At 35.5% G+C, this 13,008-nt stretch overlaps 1 protein-coding gene across 10 annotated transcripts in view; it reads right to left on the bottom strand.

The window, feature by feature from the left end:
- Positions 1–13,008, bottom strand: part of RYR2 (ryanodine receptor 2) — a 787,495-nt gene that overhangs the window by 425,716 nt on the left and 348,771 nt on the right. The window lies entirely within an intron of this gene.

Here is a 13,008-nt window from a genome sequence, read left to right on the forward strand (position 1 = left end):
TGTGAGGTTGCAGTCAAGATGTTAGCTAGGGCTGCAGTCACTGGAGGTTTGAACTAGAGCTGGAGGCCCTATTTTCAAGATGGTTCAATCATATGGCTGCCATAGGCGTTTCAGTTCCTCACTATGTGATTCTCTCCATAGGTCTGCATAAGCATTTTCACAAAATGGCATGTCCTTACTCCGCTTACCTCCCCTGTCTACCTGTCCCATTATGCCCAGCATGTTCTTCAGCAGTGGTTTTTGACCTTTATGGAGTCACATGGTCACTGAGATCTAATGAAAACTAAGGACCTTCCCTCCAGGATAGCAAACTGATGCATTTACACATCAGCATTCCTTTTCAGGCATATCTGCATACTTTTTTTCTTTCTTTCTTTTATTTTTTAGACAGAATCTTAATCTGTCGCCCAGGCTGGAACACAATGGTGCAATCTCGTTCACTGCAACCTTTGCCTCCCAGGCTCAAGCGATTCTCCCATCTCAGCCTCCAGAGTAGCTGGGACCACAAGCACATGCCATCACATCTGCCTGATTTTTTGTATCATTTTATGTAAAGACAGGGTTTCACCATGTTGCCCAGGCTGGTCTCGAACTCCTGGACTCAAGTGATCTGCCCAGCTCAACCTCCCAAAGTGCTGGGATTATAAGCATGAGCCATGATGAGCCTCAGTTTGCTTTTAGTAGTTCTCTATATCAAAATGATTCTGAATATATTTGCAGTCTTAAAATTCACATACTAGTTAATATGCCTTTCTTGGGCATCTCCAGCAATATATATATATATATTTTTTTTTTATTAACAAACAAAAAGTGTATATATTTATAATGTATAACATGATGTTTTGAAATATGTATACATTGTGGAATACCTAAATACTCACACATACCTAAATACACCTCTCATACTTACTATTTTTCTGTGGCAAGAACACTTAAAATCTACTCCCTTAACAATTTCCATGTATGGAATACATGGTTATTAACTACAGTCATCATGTAATATACTAAATCTCTCACATTTACTCCTCTTGTCTAACTGAAATTTTGTACCTTTTGACCAACATCTTTTCAACCTCTAGCTACCACCATTCTACTCTCTCCTTCCATGAATTTGAATTCCACACGTAAGTAAAATCATGCAGTATTTGTCTTTCTGTGCCTGGCTTATTTCACTTAGCATAATGTCTTCCAGGTTCATCCACGTTGTTGCAAATGACAGGACTGCCTTCTTTTTTAAGGTTATATAATATTCTATTGTGTATGCATTGCAAACACTTGTAAAATGACACTATAAAAAAATCAAGCTCTGAAAAGAATGCATACATTATGTAGATTAAAAGAATACTTCTTTTCCTACCTTCTCTCTTATTTAAATCCTCTTCTGAAGTCACCTGTTTTGTCACCCTTCCTATAGCTCCAGCATAGGGATCCACTGTCTCTAGAACTGTTGGACTTGACACCCACCACTATGACTTTCATTGCCACCACAAAAGGGTGGTCTAAAACACAAGCGGACCTACTTTTTCTGTAAAAGGCCAGTTAGTAAATATTTTAGGTTTTATAAGCCATATGGTCTCTGTCCCATTATTTAATTGTTATTATCATATAAAAGCAAACATAGACAACATGTTTTTAAAAATAGGATGGCTGCATAACAATAAAACTTTATTTACAAAAAAAGGCAGTAGGTTGGATTTGACCTACTACCTTGATTGGTTGACCCTAGATCTAGAATATTCTACCCATATTATTGGTCATTTTAATCTCAGAGAAAGCTAGCTGGATAAAATTCAGGGTCTAGGGTCTTTCATAAATTGGGAGAAATGTCTTACCTTATCTATCTTGAATACCATTTCTAAATCTAGAATTCATATCTACACTGTGACAGATCTTTTTTTCCCCTTACAAGAAATATAGACAAATTTACAGTGCTTCAGAGCACTTGGCTTATCCAAAAAAGCCACATGAAAGAACAATTGGGGCATTTTTCAATCTACTTTTGTTTCTTCAACATAAAAAAGCTCTGACAAGGTTAGTGCAGTAATGCTGAATAGCTTACATAGTCTATTATTACTACAGCATCACAGACACTTTGAGACGGGCTCTAAGTGAACTTTATTTTTCTCTTTTTTACATTTACCATGACTTTTGAGCAATGGGGAAATGATACAGAACTATTCAGAACCCTATTTTCTGAATACATAACATTCTGGTTTCATTTTTTGTCAAGAAAAAGTGTATAACAAATACTGAACACCAGAAGAGGTAAATAATAATAAGAAAAGACAATTCAATTAGTCACATCAAATTTTGATCATGAATACATTACATATGTTAAAAATAGAGAAGAACAGTTTACTAGGCTCTGAAGATTTCCTTGCCAATTCATATTATAATTACATGTTACTGTAGAATATAATAGGGACAAAGAAGAAGCCATATCAATGTATTTTAGTTACTGCAATGCAGGGCAGTAATAAAATACTACTTCATTTATCCAAACTCCACTTTCAATGAATATATCACAGAATATCCCACAGAATTTCTGTGACACACCACAGAATTCAATTCTCCCTTCAAAAACCAGTAGTTATTTCATAATCTAAACAAAATATATTATAAATGTCATAACAGGTATTTCCAGAAATCACTATTTTTTATTTCAAAAGGAATGTACTGTTTGAATACGTATATGATAGCAAAAAATAAATATTTTCTCCTTTTGTATATATAAGGTAATTAAGATATCACTGAACCATAGCATAATCCATCATATCAACATGCTAAAGAAAAAAGTCATTGATCATATCAATAGATGAAGAAAAAGTATTTGAAAAAAATCCAGTGTCTATTAATAATACAAATTCTCAGGCAATGAGGAATAGAAGGGAACTTCCTCAAGTTGGTAAAGAACATCTACAAAGAATATCTACAGCTAACACCAAACTCAATCATGAGAAACTTGTTGCTTCTGCATCAGGACCAAATCAAGAATGTTCTCTTCACCACTACTACTCAAGACTGTATTAGAAGTTCTAGATGATGCAATAAGATAAGAAAAGGATATTAAATATATACAGACTGAGAAGGAAGAAATAAAACTGTTTTTCTTCATAGATGACATGATTATTTATCCCAATCTCAAAGAATCAAGAATAACAACAAAAATCTCCTGAAACTAATAGACAATTATAGGAAAGTTGCAGGACACTAATATGCAAAAATCAATTTCTTCTATGCCAGCAAAGAACAATAGGTATTTAAAGTAAAAAATATTATTTATACTAATACCAAAAAATTAAATGCTGAAATACAAATCTAACAAAATATGTACAAAATTTAAATAAGGACAACTACAAAACTCTGATTTAAAAAGTCAAACAAAATCTAAATAAATTGGGAGATATTCCATGTCCATGGATAGGAAGACTCAATATTTTCAAGATGTCAGTTCTTCCCAATTTGATCTATAGTTTCAAAGCAATCAAAATCAAAATCCCAGCAAGTTATTTTGTAGATATTAACAAACTGATTCTAAAGTTTATATGAGAAGTAAAAGACACAGAAGAGCCAACACAATACTGAAGAAGAACGAAGTTGGGAGACTGACACTATCTGATTTCAAGACTTACTATAAAGCTACAGTAATCAACACAGTGTGGTGTTGGTGAAAGAATAGACAAATAGGTCAATGGAACAGAATAGAGAACCTAGAAATAGACCCACGCAAATACAGTACATTGATCTCTAACAAAGAATCAGTAATTCAATGGAAATTCTCCCCAAATAGTACTGAAAAGACTGGATATCCTCATAGACAGACAGATAGACAGACAGACAGACAGACAGACAGACAGATAGATAGATAATCTAGACACAGACCACACCCTTCATAAATTAACTCAAAATGGATCACAGATCTAATACAATGGAGAAAATATAGTCCTTCCAACAAACAGTGCTAGAACAACTTTATACACATGTGTAGAAAAACTAATCTAGAACACACCTGACACCTTCCACTAAATTTAGCTCAAAATGAACCATAGGCCTAAATGTAACACAGAGAACTATAAAACTGTTAAAAAATACCATAAGAAAACATCTAGATGTTCCTGCATTTGACAATGACATTTTAGATGTCAAAAGTACATTCCATGAAATAAAAAATTGGTAACTTGGGCTTCATTAAAAGTAAAAACCTCTGATCTGCAAGAAAACACTATTAAGAGAATAAAACGACAAGCCAGAGACTGAAAGACAATATTTGCAAACACATATCTGGGAAAGGACTGGCATCTGAAATACGCAAAGAACTCTTAAAACTCAACAATTCAAAATTCACCAGAAGATCTAAGACATCTCATCAAAGATATACAGATGACAAATAAGCATTTAAAAAGATGCTCAATGTCATATGTCATCATTTGCAACCTGAGGTATCACTATTCATCAGTTACCATGGCCAAAACCTGGAATACTGCAACATTAAATGCTGGTGAGGATGCCCATTCATTGCTGGTGAGACTACAAAATGATACAGTGACTTTGGAAGACAGTTTTGCAGTTTCTTAAAAAGCTAAACATACTCTTACCATAGGATTCACCAGTGGTGCTCCTTGATATTTACCCAAATAAATTAGGTCTATTCAAAACTTGTAAATATTAATGGTAGCTTTTAATTACCACAACTTGGAAGCAACCAAGATGTCTTCCAAAATATGAATAAACTGTAACACATCCATTGGAATGTTTTTCAGTGATGTAAAGAAATCAGCTATCAAGTCATGAAAAGATATAGAGGAGTCCATATATGCACATTGCTAAGTGAAAGAAGCCAGTTTGAAAGGGCTATAACTATATGATTATAGCTATCTATCTAACATTCTGAGAAAAGCAAAACTATGGAGACAGTAAAAAAATTTATTTTTTCAGGAGTTCAGGGGAGGGAAGAAGGAATAAATGGGGAATAGGGAATTTTTAGAGCAGTGAAATGATTGTGTGTGTTACTGCAACTGTGGATATATGTTATTAGTCAAAGTCTATAGAATGCACACCACTGAGTAAGCATAATTTAGAGAATTAAGAATAATGTGTCAATATTGCTTTATCATTTGACAATATTGACAATAATGTGTCAATATTGCTTTATCATTTATAACAAGAGTACCACACTAATACAAGATGTTAATAACAGGAAAACTGGTGAGGGAGAATTCTCTGTGCTTTCTCCTCAATTTTCCTGTAAACCTAAGAGTATATAATAAAGTCTATTAATTTTTTTAAAACCATTAAGTAATCCAGCTCAACAAATATTAATATAGTAATGAAAATATATTAGGAATATACTAGCAGGGAAAAAAGGAGGTAGTTTTGGGGGCATTTTTTTCTCCAGAATAAACAAAATAACACCAGGCTATCTCAAATAAACTTTGATTATTCTCTTTAAAAGAGAAGGATGGAGAGCTACAAATGTGTATATGTAAATGTTGCAAAAGTAAATAATATGAAGAACTATTATCTTTCTGTTCTTTCATATAAACAACAGTATATAGAAATATAATTGTATTTAACCAAAAACAAACACTAATTGCTTACCATTCATATTCTAGACACACAGGTACATATTTTACGAAAAATAAATATAAAAAACCAAAGTTCCTGTATCCACGAATATGCAGTTTAACATGGTAAGAAAGACACGAACAACAAAAACTAGCCTATGTGGTATTATGGGGAAACTACATATAAAGAGATGGGAGAAGGGAGGGGAAGGGCGGGGAGGGGAGGAAGGGAAGGGAAGAGGAGGGAAGCGGGTGAAAGGACATAAATTGTCAATAAGAGCTCTGGAAAGTTTTCATGAGGGAGATATTTGGGTTCACCCTTGGAGTTGAGTAAGAATTCAGCACGCAAAGAAAAGAATGAGGATATGAGGAGCATGGCAGTGGAGTAGAAAGGTTGCAGAATCTTGAAGTAGAATGCTGCCATGTTCAAAGTGCAAGAATATCTCAGTGGTTGACGGTGGGATGAAGAGATAAAGTTAAGAAAGTTTTCTCACCTACTTTTCTGAATGGGGGTCACAAATCCACAAGGATAGAAAGGATAAGGAGTTAAAGATAAGGACTTTGGATATTAATCTGAAAGCAACAGCACGACAGAGCCCTCAAATCACAGTAAACATGAAGGTGCACCCTTAAAATTGATATCAGCAAGAGAAACAAGTCTAAGAGAGAAAAAAATAGCAATAAAATCGATAGGACTTAAAGTCCTTCTTTCTCTTATTTCAAAAACAGAAAAGTCAAGGCAAAGTTTTGAGCACAGTAGACTGGTATACATAACCAAGTTACGGACTGTAAGAAGGAAAACATCTCTGGCGGAATTAAATTAAGGTTGATATATTTGAATTGCTGTCTCAAGTGAAATTCATGCAGACATATGCAGTAAAAACTTGCACATTTAGGAGAGAAATTCAGGAGAATGAGTCTGTGCATTAGACTTGACAGTAATGCACAAAGTTCATAGCTGAGGCTATAAGAAAGAAAAGAATGAAAACATTTTGTTCCAAGGGCATTCCATTTATGAATATATTTGAGGGGAGAACTGCATTTGACATAGCTGATCACTCCACTGCCCTTGACAATCTTGTGCTTTGATTCCACTCTCCAGGTTTTCCTCCTACCTCACTGGCGGTTGCATCCTTTTCTAGATGCTCCTCATCTCTCCAATTTATGGTCAGCTGGGTAATTTGTGTATTTTTTAGTAGAGACAGGGTTTTGCCATGTTGTCCAGGCTGGTCTCAAACTCCTGACCTCAAGTGATCCACCTGTCTCATCCTCTCAAAATGATGGGATTAAAGGTGTGAGCCACTGTGTCCAGCCTCATTTTTTCTTCTATAGACATGCTTTTTGTGTCAAGTTTAAGAACTCTATGATCCCAAAGATTTTTTTCTATCTGCATCTTTTTCCCCTAAAACTTTTATGTTTGTTTTCCTAAAAGTCTGTTTCATATTTAAGTCTGTGATCTATTTGGAATTAGATGTGATATAAAATGTGAAGTTTAGGCCCAGGTTCTCTTTTGTGTATGTATGAAAGTCCAGTTGATCCATGTGAATGTCTTTTAAGTCTGGGGAAAACGTCTCCTTTTTCCGTCTGAAGCAATCCCTCTTTCCTTTCTGTCTAAGACATTAAGCGTAACAATTGCCTTAGATTTAATCTCTGGGGACTGAAAGTCAGGAAGAGAGATGCCTTATAGAAAACTTGAGCTTTCTGCCAAGTCTCAAACCTCCCCGTAGGCAAAGAAACACAGGGACTGCTGGCTGCTTAAATGGGAAGAAAGAATAGAGAAAATAGTGGGAGAAAACATAATTTAACATCACAAAAATTGTGCATGTTGGCAAGTATGTAAATTTTCTGTGGAAGAATCTGTAGCATATATTAGATTCTCAAAGATATCTACAACCCCAAAAATGCTTTTGTTTTAAATCACTGTCATCAAGATTCAGATTCCTATTCTACTGGTCCAGAGACTCTTCCCATATGTAGAGTTACTCACTTGAAATCAAGGTATTTTCAATATAGATGACTTAGCCAAGCATACTGGAGTCATTCATAGTCCTCAAAATAGTTTTCTACTCACTCAGGTTATTATGCTGGTTTATTAAAATGGCTTTCTTTCCCCTCCCCTAATTGCTGGCAGATAACAATCCTTCGGGAATTGTCAAGATAATATAAATGGGGGACCTCACAACCAAGGGTGATTCTCTATACAGCCATCCTTAACCAAACTTACATTAAAGTGTATGAGTTATTTTTTCTCCATTTCTTTCTTTCACAAATACAAAACAACAGCATTTGTATGCAGATTCCCACATATACCTCACTACGCAAAAGGTATGCAAGAAATGAATGGCACAGCCCTGGCTGAAAACTGAATGGAAGAGATGAATATGCAGACCAACAGGGTGATCAATGGCCCTATGGGATGGAGGAAGTGAAAGTGTGGGGAAGTTAAAGACAGTCCTACTAGCAGACGTGTCCTCAATCAAGTTAAGTTTGGTTGTGTTCATTTATGACTAGACCCTCGTATTTAAAATGTATGTAGGAATCATCTGAAAAATAGTTACAGTCACCCACAATTACTCACCTGCAATTCCCATTTAGAGTTGATACTGAACAGCAGGTTCAAACTAATTATTGAAAAGAAAAGCTTTTTTGTTAACTTTTCATAGGCCGACAAAAATATCCTTCAAAATCAAAGGTCAGCAAAGACTTGGCTGATCTTTCTCACATGGTTGAATGGTTTGAATGGTAAAATATGTTTTCTACCATCTAAGTTTTACAAAAATTATAAATGGCTTCTCCCAGATTAACATTCACTTCATCCTGAATACAGTGTTGTTGAGATCTTAAAAGGTGGTGATAAGGTTTGGATTTGTGTCCCTGCCCAAATCTCACTGTGAATTATAATCCCCAATGTTGGAGGAGGGGACTGATAGGAGGTGACTGGATCATGGGGCCAGACTTTCCCCTACTATCCTTGTAATAATGAGTTCTCGCGAGATCTGGTTGTTAAAACTGTGTAGCACTTCCCCTTCGCTCTCTTCCTCCTCCTCCAGCCATGTAAGACATGCCTCCTTCCCATTCGCCTTCTGCCATGATCGTAAATTTGCTGAGGTCTCCCCAGCCATGCTTCTTATAGAGCCCGCAGAAGTGTGAGCCAATTAAAACTCTTGTCTTTATATATTGCCCAGTTTCAGGTATTTCTTTACAGCAGTGTGAGAACAGACTAATACAGATGGTGAGTTCCAGAAAGATAGTGGCTGGGCCTCAGACATGTTTTCATACCCAGCACATACCAAAAATGTCTGGGCTATATAAGTCCCTCAATAAATATTAAAGGAATTCAGTTGAGGCGATTGAAAAGCAAATCCAGTCTTAAAAGGTTATTTCAGAGTGAAATTATAAGTGTTTCGGTTGACACATTTTCATGGGAGAATTTCTGCTGCTGGTACCTTTGGGAGCATGTGGCTGAGCAGCTGAGCTGCAGGCAGGTGCTAAAGCAGCTGTCAGGAGTCTCTTCCTAGTAACAAATCAAGAAGTACTTGCCTAACCAGCATCTCAAGAAGCATTACTTATTTATTCAGGGGCTGAGTTTGCCACAATAGCTCTATTCAAGTTGCTGCACGAGGGAAAATAGGTATGTTTTGAGATGACACCTCTGTATAAAATGTAAATGAATCAGCATGAATTTGAAACAACAATAACTTACACTTTGAATCACCATTGAAAGAATCACGTAGGTAGGACTAGAGCAGAAAAACAACAAAATACATGTTGTTACCTTTACTTTGCATCCTTTGCAGACACAATACAACCATAAAGCCATCTGGAAATTTAAAAAAGAAGATGCTTCTCTTTCTTTTTTACCTTCTGAAAGATATTGCTTACATATAGATTAAGTTAATAAACCCAATGTAGACAAGTCATGTTCTTAAATTTTAATTGAGAAAATCATTGAGAGCTTTCTTTTTGTATAATGTTGATTTTAATCTATTGTCTGTTTTTCTATTCATATACTCTAAATGCATCAAATGTCTCATTGTTTTTCATTTTTGCTAAGACCCAGCAGCTCAAATTCCTATGAATATTTTTAATCTTCTGTGTTAAAAGCCCACGTTTTTGAAGCAGTCATTCTACCCAGCCCATGCCTTGAGAATGCGGCTCTAGACCAAGTCAGGCTTCCAGAACATGACAAACTACAGTAGCTACTGCGCTCTCTGCAATCAGCAATCAGTTTAAGTTTGGGGTAAAAAGTGAATCTCTCCGAAAGGAGAAGAGGCAAAAAGCAGAAAGTAGCTCTCCTTTATGTACTGACTCTTCCAGCAAGACTGTTTAGCTGACTCATCTAACTCTCAGTTCCAGGCTGAAAAGATATATGCAGGACCTGAAGATAGAGAAAAAGAAGAAAAGCCCTCATAGGTTAAACTTTATCCTTGACCATTTTGGAGAACAACAGAATAGCTTTGAAAGCTTCCACCTAGGTGGTGGCCAAAAGCATACAAATATCCTCACAAAGATATTAGTCATCCATCCAGTTTTGTACACAGATATAAACTATGCAATCTCTTTCTAAGCCAGACGGAGAGACATTTAATTCATTATATCCAATCCATCTCATGCGTTATCAATTATTTATAACTAAAGCTCATTAAATCATCATAATATTAAAAGAGGCATGAAGGTAAAAATATTGTCATGCATACACATGGCGTAGCTTTTTCCTGCTGAGTCACATTTTGGAAAGCAAACGTAGCATTTATTTCCAGATACTGTCAGAAACTATGACTTAATTGGCCTGCATTTGAAAGTAACAAGATACAGCAAGCGTATGCCAAGAGTAATGCCAGATAAGGTGGAAGAAGAACAACCTTACTCTCCTTCTCCCCCCACCTCTCCCTCTTACCTCCCCCACCAAACACACCACACACATGAACATTCTCCATCCCCGTCCATGCATTATTTTTCTCCTTAGCTCTTATCATCACCTAATGCATTTTATCTCTGTATACATGGGTAAGTGTATGCATTTATAAATAAACATATTTACTGTCATATATGCCTACTAGAATGTAAACTTCTTGAGAAAATAAACTTTGTAAATGTTTGTATACTACTATAAGCCCCAGCACCCAGAAAACAATAGTCATCCTACAAATTCTTATTGAATCAATAAAACTAGTTTCAACATTGCAAACCTGTTTTTAACAGAAATAATGCTTTTCAAACAATGTTTCCTTAATAGATTTCCAAACTATAGGCCCCAAATAATCTTCCCCAATGCATCCATTTTAAAATGTATTAATGTAAAAGTATGCAGAGTTTATTCACGTAGTGCATATCGAATCCATAATAAGTCTGTGTGCACATAAAGGAAATGCCTTTGTTGATATTTTATTATATTCACATAAAATTTTGGATGGATATAATGAGATGCTATCTAGAAACAAAGTCTAGAACAGAAAATAATCTCCACATAAAATATGTCAGGCTTGAAATAAAATTTAGTAATCAAATTTCAAGCCTCCAGAATGAAAGCCTATTTCTTTAAGTTTTTATTTTTAATTTCTGTGGGCATGTAGTAGGTATATATATCAATGGGGTACATGAGATGCCTTGATTCAGGCAAACTATGCATAATAATCACTTCAGGGTAAATGGGGGATCCATCACTTCAAGCATTGATCCTTTGTGTCACAAACAATCCAACTAGACTCTTTTAGTTATTTTTAAATGTACAATAAATGTATTGTTGGCTGGAGTTACCCTGTTGTGCAAAAGGTTTTATTTTTTTCTTTTCTTTTCTTTTTTTTCAGACAGAGTCTTGCTCTGTCACCCAGGCTGGAGTGCAGTGGCGCGATCTCCATGCACTGCAAGATCCCGGGTTCATGCCATTTTCCTGCCTCAGCCTCCCGAGTAGCTGGGACTACAGGCGCCCATGCCTGGCTAATTTTTTTTTTTTTTTTTTTTTTTTTTTTTTTTGTATTTTTAGCAGAGACGGGGTTTCACCGTGTTAGCCAGGATGGGCTTAATCTCCTGACCTTGTGATCCGCCCGCCTCGGTCTCCCAAAGTGCTGGGATTAAAGACGTGAGCTACTGCGTCAGGCCCAAAAGTCCATTTTTAAAGTAATAATTAAAACATGATTGACAAGGAATGCTGATACATCCCTTCCCAACTACCAGACTTGCTTAACTCATTCTATCTCACTAATGAAGAGTTTAATAAGAACTAAAAGGATATGACAGTATAGTTAATACTCGGGATCTCTCCCTTTTACTTGACTGCTCACAACTACTATAGGTTATATTTTCACTATTTTTTGTTGTTTAGACAAGTTGACTACTAGACATTTTAGAGCGATTTGTCTTCCTGAAAAAAATCTCAAGTAACTTAAAACAATAGTGATGCTGTATTTCATGAACACATCAGAATTCAATCCATAAAAGCAAAATGGGCAGGAAGCATGAGAAAAAGATAAATATTTAGTTTAACTCAGATAGGCCTCATCTCCAATTTAGTTCTTCTTAATTGAATAGCTCTGTATGCTCTTCATTCTAAGAGCTTTATTAACATTCTTTAGGAGAATGAATAGGTAACCACATACACATACATATCTAAATGTGAAGAGGAAGGTAAAGGTACCTCTACTGATGTCTAGAATCATAAAAGCCAAAATTGAGCTGGATTTTTAATAGCTACAATTACAGTTATGTATATTAAATAACTGTCAATAGAACAAAGCAGGAACAGGCGGACAAATCCGTGTAGACACACAGCATTTATGACCAGACTACTCCTAAATCACTCAGAAGTAAACATCTCTTCTGGCTATCTCCTTAATAGTTTCCACTATGTCTCCTAAAAAAGTAAATTGAACTTTAGTTATTTAATGTTAACAACAGCATACAACTAATGAGTATAGCCAGATCATAATTACAGGAAAGAATTAAAAGGTAAAAAAAAAAATTTTTTTACATATTTCCCAGGACCTTCTCTAGCTTTCAAGTCACTATGCAGAAATCAAATTATTTTTACTTCTTTAATGAATGAAAAAAATATATTTTTAGATCATCTTTATGCATGTCTGCCCCAGTAAAGACTGATATCAAATAAAGGAAGACTGCTTCCAGGCTGAGCCATCCTTTGCCTCCCCCAAGTTCCTTACAATGACCTAGGGAAATAACAGAGGGAGGCTGAAAATTTTCTAAGCAATGGTATTAACAAGATTTAGAAATAACAAAGTGCTATATAACTGAAATTCAAGGAATTATTTTTATCATTCAATTCAAATAATTGCTCATTCCCAGTATAACTAACACAAGCAGTTTTTTCTTAAGCTACATCCCTTCGGCTCTGTGCCACCTATTGCTGACTCATTTTCTCCCTCAAGTCGTAATCTGACATCCATTTTCATCTAATTTCACCCATGTAAATATGTTATAAAAAGGGACA

Source organism: Macaca fascicularis, chromosome 1 (genome assembly GCF_037993035.2).
Source record: "Macaca fascicularis isolate 582-1 chromosome 1, T2T-MFA8v1.1".
Classification (NCBI taxonomy): Eukaryota; Metazoa; Chordata; class Mammalia; order Primates; family Cercopithecidae; genus Macaca; species Macaca fascicularis.